General features: G+C 41.5%; 1 pseudogene; it reads right to left on the bottom strand.

Moving 5' to 3' along the window:
- Nucleotides 1-479: 479 nt before the first annotated feature.
- Nucleotides 480-1276, bottom strand: LOC101606929 (annotated as a pseudogene).
- Between the last annotated feature and the right edge of the window lie 7296 nt (nucleotides 1277-8572).

Raw genomic sequence — 8572 nt, 5'->3', positions numbered from 1 at the left:
CCTACATAAAATGCTCACCACCAGGAGGGCCACCCCTCCTTCAGTCAATCCTATCTGGAAGCACCCCACAAGAGGAATGTCTGTGCATTCCTAATCAGGTCAAGTTGACATCAGAACTTCACCCTCACAGGGAGAAACATTCCCATTGCAGCAGCGTCAGAATTCAGGTCTGTAACTGATTGGTGAGAGAGCGTCACCCAGGAAGAGGTTTCTGAATTGGCCCCTGTTATAAACCATCAATTATAAAGAAGCCCATATCATAATCCTAAAGAGGCATATATTATGCAATTCGGGGTGAACATTTTTCAGAATGGGAAAATATTTCTAGTCTGATGATTGCAATTTTGTGATGTTTTTTTTTGTTTTTTTTTTTTAAGAGTAATTACACTGTTTAATTTGAAGTAAAAATGCCTATCCAGCATGTCACCCAGAGGTGTTAAAGACTGAAGGCATCTCCAACATGGCTCCTAGAGACCATTTCACCCACTGCTCTGCTCAGCTGCTAGCCTCTTGTCTCTCTCTTCAGCAATCATGAGGCGGATTCCTTTTTCTCTGGGAAGAGAAATCCATGCTTTGTTGCCTCAGAGGAAAGCTTTGCCAATAACGATGTTGGAAAGCCAGGTAGCAAAGCTGTTGCCATTAGCGTCTTTCACATGAACCACATCAAAAGAGCCAGGATGTCGTTCTCTGTTAGTGATCACACCAATTCTCCCCAAGTTAGCACCTCCAGTCACCATACAAAGGTTACCAGGGTCAGACTTGATGAAGACAGTTATCTTGCCAGTTTCCAAATCAATCTGACTGGTGCCATTCACTTTAATGAGGGGATCAGGTTAGCGAATTGTATGAGCATCATGGGTCACCAGATGAGGGATTGATTCCTTTTGTGCCCACAAAGATTTTTCTCACTTTGCACAACTTATACTTGGCCTCCTCAGGAGTAAGACGATGAACAGCAAAGTGACCCTTTGTATCATAGATCAGATGGAAATTATCTCCAGTCTTCTCAATGCTGATGACATCCATACACCCAGCTGGGTAGGTTATGTCAGTCCTGACTTTGCCATCAATCTTAAGGAAGTGCTGAATGCAAATTTTCTTTACTTCATCTCCGGTGAGGGCATACTTAAGTCTGTTCCTTAAGAAAATGATCAGAGGCAGACATTCTCTCAGTTTGTGGGGCCCAGTGGATGGACGAGGAACAAATACGCCAGTCAATTTATCCAGCATCCAATGTTTTTTCTCTCTTCAGGTGCTTCTTGGGACCACAAGCCATGTCTGCGCTGGGAACGGAAAGAGGCTCTCTTTCTTCCAGTGCGCGAAGAAATTCTGATGTATTTCTTTGTTATATTGTTACTAAAACTTTATAACCTAAGACCAAATAAAAATATAATTGCATGTAGAAAATAATCTTAGTTGATTGTTGATAAATTTGAATGAGTCAATATTCTAATTTTGTTAATATATTAATTATGTTAAGTTTATGTTGCATATTTGATTGCATCTATAGATTTTTGTCTTTATCAAAAAAGCAACATGAATAGAGCAATAATTTTATCCTTCATTTTTTGGTGAAAAATACTTTTCTATATAAAATTGCCTTGATAATAGCAGTAAAATATACCTCAGTTTCCTAACCTTCAATGTTTTGTGTTTAGGTTGATAAAACAACTATTTTTATTCTCAAGCTTATTTCTAAATAAGATATTTATTAAACTTTATTTCAACTTCCATGCGATTTCATGTTAAAGATATAAATCATTGCTTTTGTTTATGCACTTTTTTGGATCACGCAACCATAAGCATTTCTTTGGCAGTACTGATGGTCAAACCAAACTAAGCAAGCATTCTGCCCCTGAATTACAACCCCACAGCTCCTAAACATTTCAAAGTCATATTTATTCATTGATAAATAAACAAATTGAAGTACTTAAAGTAAAAGAAATTCATTTATGTGGTATAATCAATGGTAGAGCAATATGCTATAATTAAATCATAAGCCGGGCGTAGTGGTACACGCTTTAATCCCAGCGCTAGGGAGGCAGAGGTAGGAGGATTGCTGTGAGTTTGCGGCCACCCTGAGACTACATAGTGAATTCCAGGTCAGTCTGGACTAGAGTGAAACCCTACCTCGAAACCCCTGCCCCCTCAAATTATAATACTGAATTAATTAAATTTGACCCAATACAACTAGAAAGTGATTTAAAGCTTGTCAAAATAGCAGTAGCCATCTTGTAAAGTTTCTTTTAGAATAATGAGCACGTACAATACACAGGGGGGCTAAAATCAATTATTAAACTAAGGCTTATATATTATCTGTGTGTGTGTGTGTGTGTGTGTGTGTGTGTGTGCATGCGCGTGCAAGAAAAAGAGAAAGAAAGGAAGAGGGAGTAAGGAGAGAGAGCAAGAGAAAGCCAGCAAATGGACAAGTGAGAGAGAATGAAAGCAAGGAGAATAAAGAAAGGAAAGAGGAGAGAGGAGAGGGAGAGGAAGAGAGAGAGAGAGAGAGAAATTGGTAAGGCAAACACTTTGCAGTGGGAAGGTGAGAGTTGAGAAGATCGAAGTTGTGTCTGCCTTTAAAGTTCACATGCGTTGGGATTTGTGTAAATCACTACTGAAGCTCTCACACATGACTCTCACCTCTACAAGATTCTAAATAGACATCCACCTGATTTTCTTTTTTTTTTTTTTGCACAGAGCATAAAATTCTATGGCTTAACAAATTTTTTAAGATTTTTTTTTTATTTTTACTTATTTATTTGAGAACAATGAGAGAGAGAGAGCGGGAGAGAGAATGGGCGCGCCAGGGCCTCCAGCCACTGCAAACGAACTCCAGACGCGTGCGCCCCCTTGTGTATCTGGGTAACGTGGGTCCTGGGGAGTCGAGCCTCAAACTGGGGTCCTTAGGCTTCACAGGCAAGCGCTTAACCGCTAAGCCATCTCTCCAGCCCAACTTAACAAATTTTTGATTTGCTTTTCTCTTCAGTGAGAAAGGGAGGCCTTATAAATGCCTAAGAATTTGTAACGACAAATTGGGAGGTGTCATTTCAAAGACGTCACTATGCCTGAATTAAATGCGTACCCCTGAAAACTTCTCTTTACCCAAGAGAGTGGACTGTCAGTAAGCCTCCATCCACAGTCATGGAATCCAGTGACATCAGAAATGACCTCCTGACTGCTGCCGGAGACAAGGTTCTGTCCACTAACATCTGCTGTGGGTCTGATGTGTCATTTGACTATGAACTGCTTGGTGAAATGCCATACTTCAGAAAGATCTGGATTTCATGTCCTCAGCTTTTACCTAAGGGGGAAGAACACCAGGTATGATCTCAAAAGCATAAAATATATATTTCATAAATATGTAATAGCAATGTAATAGCAGGATGCTTGACACAATCCGGTCACTCTTTGATATGCGCTACAAACATAATATACCATCCAATGCAGCATGATTCAGCACTAACATTCATACCTGTTGTCTCATCTTTATTTTCCCTCTTTTAAATCATCTTACAACTGTACGAGTAAGATTAAAGAACCAAGTAACCTGTACATCCACCTTTTACCTATTTACTGAGGTGTTTTAAAGCACAAACTCATATTTTAAAATTTCATTGCTTTACCTGTTCATGATGACACAGACTAGATAAAAAGAGAAAGGATCTGGGCATGGTGGCGCACGCCTTTAATCTCAGCACTCAGGAGGCAGAGGTAGGAGGATCGCTGTGAGTTCGATGCCACCCTGGAACTACACAGTGAATTCCAGGTCATCCTGGGCTAGAGTGAGACCCTGCCTTAAAAAATCAAAACCAAGGGAAAAAAAAAATACATAGAAGCCTTCACCGTAATAAATTGCATTCTGGGTCCTATTATACATCACAGTTAATGTAAGGGAATTAAGTCATACAAAGTCTGCCTTAGACCACAGTGGAATCAAACTAGGAACAAGTATCAGAAATATACCTGAAAAAAAAAAAAACCTCCCGAATGCTTAGCGGTCAAACAAGATGCTCCTAACAAGCAACCCGAGAAAGGTTCTGAAGGAAGTTCAAAATATTTGTAATTGAATTCATACAATTTGGTTGAATTTAATGTAGTTAATGCAACTCTCCAAAAATGTATCTATTCCAGTAAAAACAGTGTTTAGAACTAAATTACAGAATTAAGGGCATTTATGTTAAAAAAAAAAAAGTCAATGCTTTAAACTTGTGTTAGGAAATTGGGATAAAAAAGGAACAAATGAAAACCAAAGTGAGCCAAAGAAAACAAAAAATCATAAAACTTACAGCAGAAATCAAAAACAGGAAAATCAACAGACAAAAAAATTGACAAAACTAAACGTAGATTCTTTATGAAAATAATAAGATCAACGAGTCTCTAACTAGGTCAGCTGTAACAAAAAGTCAGAAGAAAGCCGGGCGTGGTGGCCTTTGATCCCAGCACTCGGGAGGCAGAGGTAGGAGGATCACCAGGAGTTCGAGGCCACCCAGAGGCTACATAGTGAATTCCAGGTCAGCCTGGGCCAGAGGGAGACCCTACCTCAAAAAAAACTAAGACACACATTTCTGTCTGGATTTAGGTAGGGGTATCTGTGGTCCAGGAGAGCTGGGAATGAACAAAATTAACTTAAAACAAACTTGCTTAAAATATTATGAGATTTTTGTAAGTCAGTTGCATGTTCTTCAGGCAGAAACGTTGTAGATTACAGCATGAAAGCTCAATGCCATGCAAAGGAACCACATGCTTGGTCTCACTGTTTGTAGCTCTGTGGCTGGCATCTGGGGCTGACAGCAGAATTGTGTGGGCTTCACAGGGCTTCGGCAGCCCCGCCCTGTATCTTTGCTGCCTGCAGGCTCTACTTCATGCACCCAGCTTTTCCTCCAAGGTTCTGCAATCTCCAACATGCAGGTGTTTCTACTGCGACTCAGCCTTCGCCTGTCCAGCCTCATGCAATGGCGCCCCATGGCTTCTCCGCAGGGACACGCACTTCCTGTCCTCCGCAGTCCTTGTACCTGTGATGAAAGCATGCATGACCCCCTCACGTATGCATCTGTCATGCTTGCAAAACCAGAACTTCGAGGACAATGTTACCAGTCCCACTGGCAGCTTGGGATGAAGTCGGCTGCCCTTGGACCATGGCGGTACAGCCTCTATGCCGACGCAAAGGAGACCCTCCTATGGGCATTACGTTCCAGGAGCAGGGATCCCCTTCAGTGGCAGTTTCTGTTTAGACTTTCTTTTTAAATTAATTTTTATTTCCATAAGTTGAAGCCACTGATGGGCACAGTCTTGTCCTTGGGATGCCTTTCCCATTGTCCTGATGAAAAGGAAGACGTTTTGCTTTAACAATTATAGCCTTGTTTCCAGCACAGGATTTTAAAATCGCTCCAACTCTTCTCCTCAACAAACTGCACATTTTTAAGATCTTTTGTTCTCTCACTGTAATCCCAGATGCAAGTGGTAAGTAATAGCAATACCACAGCCTGAATAGTATCCTGCCTACTCTACTGAAATACTGGTCCCTATTTCTTTTGTTTTGTTTTGTTTTTGTTTTTTAAGGTAGGGTCTCACTCTGGCTCAGGCTGACCTGAAATTCACCCTGTAGTCTCAGGGTGGGCTCGAACTCTCAGCGATCCTCCTACCTCTGCCTCCCGAGTGCTGGGATTAAAGGTGTGCGCCACCACGCCCGGCTACTAGTCCCTATTTTGACATCCAATATGATTCAAAGTCTCAGGATATGAGCAGAATACAGTCAGATGCTTTGCTAGATTATAAAATGGATGGCTCTAGCCAAGTTCCTTGTACAGTCTGCCGCTCATCTTGAAAATGTCATAAACTGAGCTTCCACAGTTTGTGGGTTTTTTGTTTTTTTTTTAATCTTCTGGCCTTCTAAACTCTATAATGGAAATGTTGAAAAACTGAAGAATTTGAAGACACCAGAAGATAAAAGATGCTTCCATGGCTAAGGGACTGGCAGGATGGATATTATTAAAAAAATAAATGGTGGCGGTGGGGAGGGAGGGAATTACCATGGGATATATTTTATAATCATGGAAAATGTTAATAAAAATTTAAAAAATAAAAAATAAAATAAAATAAATGGTTCTATGGGGCTGGAAAGAGGGCTCAGGGGTTAAGGCACTTGCCTGCAAAGCCTAATCTGAGTTTGGTTCTCTAGTACCCACATAAAGCCATGTGCTCAGTGGCTCATGCATCTGGAGGTCATTTGCAGAGGCTGGAGACCCTGGTGCACCCATTCTGTCTCTCTCTCTCCTAGCTTTCTCTGATTGGAAATAAGGAAATAAAAACATTAATAAATGGTTATATTGCCAGAAAGTAGTCTACAGAGTCAATATGATCCCTATCCAAACCCCAACCCCAATGACTTTTTTTTTTCACAGAAATAGAAAAGTTACTGAAATTCATCAAAAAGCACAGAACATTCTAGCAGTCCAAGCAAAGTCGATTAGAAATGCAATGCTAGGGCTGTGCTAGTTCCTGATGTCAAATTACACTAAGGAGTCACTGGAACCAAAGCAGCCGGACACTGACGTAACAAGGGACATGCAGAGGACAGCACACGGAAGCCAACATCAGAGCAAAGATCCTGCATGACAGGTGGTCCCCGGAAAACTGGACATCCACGTCTACATGAATGAAAGGATCGGTCGTCCCACATAAAAGGAATTAAAAATGGACGAAAGGTATTCATTTTTATTTTTATTTATTTATTTATTTGATGGCGAAAGAGACAGAGAAAATGGGCGCGCCAGGGCCTCCAGCCACCACAGACGAACTCCAGACACATGCGCCGCCCCCTTGTGCATCTGAGTAACGTGGGTCTTGGGGAATCGAACCTGGGTCCTTTGTCTTTGCAGGCAAACGCCTTAACTGCCAAGCCATCCCTCCAGCCTGGGTGAAAGGTTTTTTTTTTAAATTTTTTTTTTGTCTATTTTTTATTTTATTTATTTGAGAGCGACAGACACAGAGAGAAAGACAGATAGAGGGAGAGAGAGAGAATGGGCGCACCAGGGCTTCCAGCCTCTGCAAACGAACTCCAGACGCGTGCGCCCCCTTGTGCATCTGGCTAACGTGGGACCTGGGGAACCGAGCCTTGAACCGGGGTCCTTAGGCTTCACAGGCAAGTGCTTAACCACTAAGCCATCTCTCCAGCCCTGGGTGAAAGTTTTTTAAGTGAGTGATGAGAAGTTAAAATTTAAAACTACACTAACACCTCAAAGCATCACCATAATCAATGACTTTTAAAAAATCTTTTTTTGTTATTTTTATTTATTTATTTGAGAGCGACAGATAGAGAAAGAGGCAGAGAGAGAGAGAGAGAGAATGGGTGCGCCAGGGCTTCCAGCCACTGTAAACGAACTCCAGACGCGTGCACCCCCTTGTGCATCTGGCTAATGTGGGTCCTGGGGAATGGAGCCTCAAACCGTGGTCCTTAGGCTTCACAGGCAAGCGCTTACCCATGAAGCCATCTCTCCAGCCCTCAATGACTTTTTAAAAAGAACTCTAATAGCTTAGGAAATAGTAATAGCAGTTGATAAATGAGCCCACATGAAATCACATGAAACTAAGATCTTCTCCACAGCAGAGGAGGCCACATGGAGAAGTAACAGTCTACAGAATTGGAGATAATATTTGCCATGTAATAACCCCCAATTTCTAAAATAAGTATAATTGTGGAATTTTCTACATCTGGCTATATATCATTAGTTCCATATCATAAGATATATGTATTTTTTTCATATTTATCATTTTCATATAAGAAATAGTAAACTTGTGTATAAACCTAACACATTTCCAGATGAATGGGGAAAATACAGAAGGGATATTTTTGAATCAGAAAATGTCTGGAAGTCTTCCCATTGAGAGATTCAGTTTAACCGATTTGAAGTTCACAAGACAGGAAGAAGAGAGCAGAAACACCTCGCCGATGTGTACATTTCCAGAAATCACTCAGGATGCTTAGAAATAATGTTTGCAGCTGGAGAGATGGCTTAGTAATTAAGGCACTTGCATGCAAAGCCTAAGGACCAAGGTTCGATTCCCCAGAACCCACGTAAGCCTGATGTACATGGTGGTACATGTGTCTGGAAGTTTTTTTAGGTAGCCAGAGGCCCTGGCATGCCCCTTCTTTCCCTCCGTCCCTAATAAATAAGTAACTTAAAATTTAAAAATATATTAAAAAGGGCTGGAGAGATGGCTTAGTGATTAAGGCACATGCCTGTGGTGGTGGTTTGATTCAGGTGTCCCCCATCAACTTAGGGGTTCTGAATGGTAGGTTCCCAGCTGATGGGGATTTGGGAATTAAAGCCTCCTGGAGGGAGTGCATTTTGGGGGGAGGGCTTATGGGTGTTATAGCCAGTCAGTGTCCCCTTGCCAGTGTTTGGCACACTCTCCTGTGGCTATTGTGCACTTTATGTTGGCCAAGGGGTGATGTCCACCCTCTGCTCATGCCATTGTTTTCCCTTGAAATCATGGAGCTTCCCCTTGAGTCTGTAAGCCAAAATAATCCCTTGCCCCTCTCCCCAAAGCTGCTTTTGGTCAGATGACTTCT

The sequence above is a fragment of the Jaculus jaculus genome, chromosome 21 (assembly GCF_020740685.1).
Source record: "Jaculus jaculus isolate mJacJac1 chromosome 21, mJacJac1.mat.Y.cur, whole genome shotgun sequence".
In the NCBI taxonomy this organism is placed as follows: Eukaryota; Metazoa; Chordata; class Mammalia; order Rodentia; family Dipodidae; genus Jaculus; species Jaculus jaculus.
The sequence above is the reverse complement of the archived record's forward strand: the minus strand, read 5'-3'. Positions and strand labels throughout refer to the sequence as shown.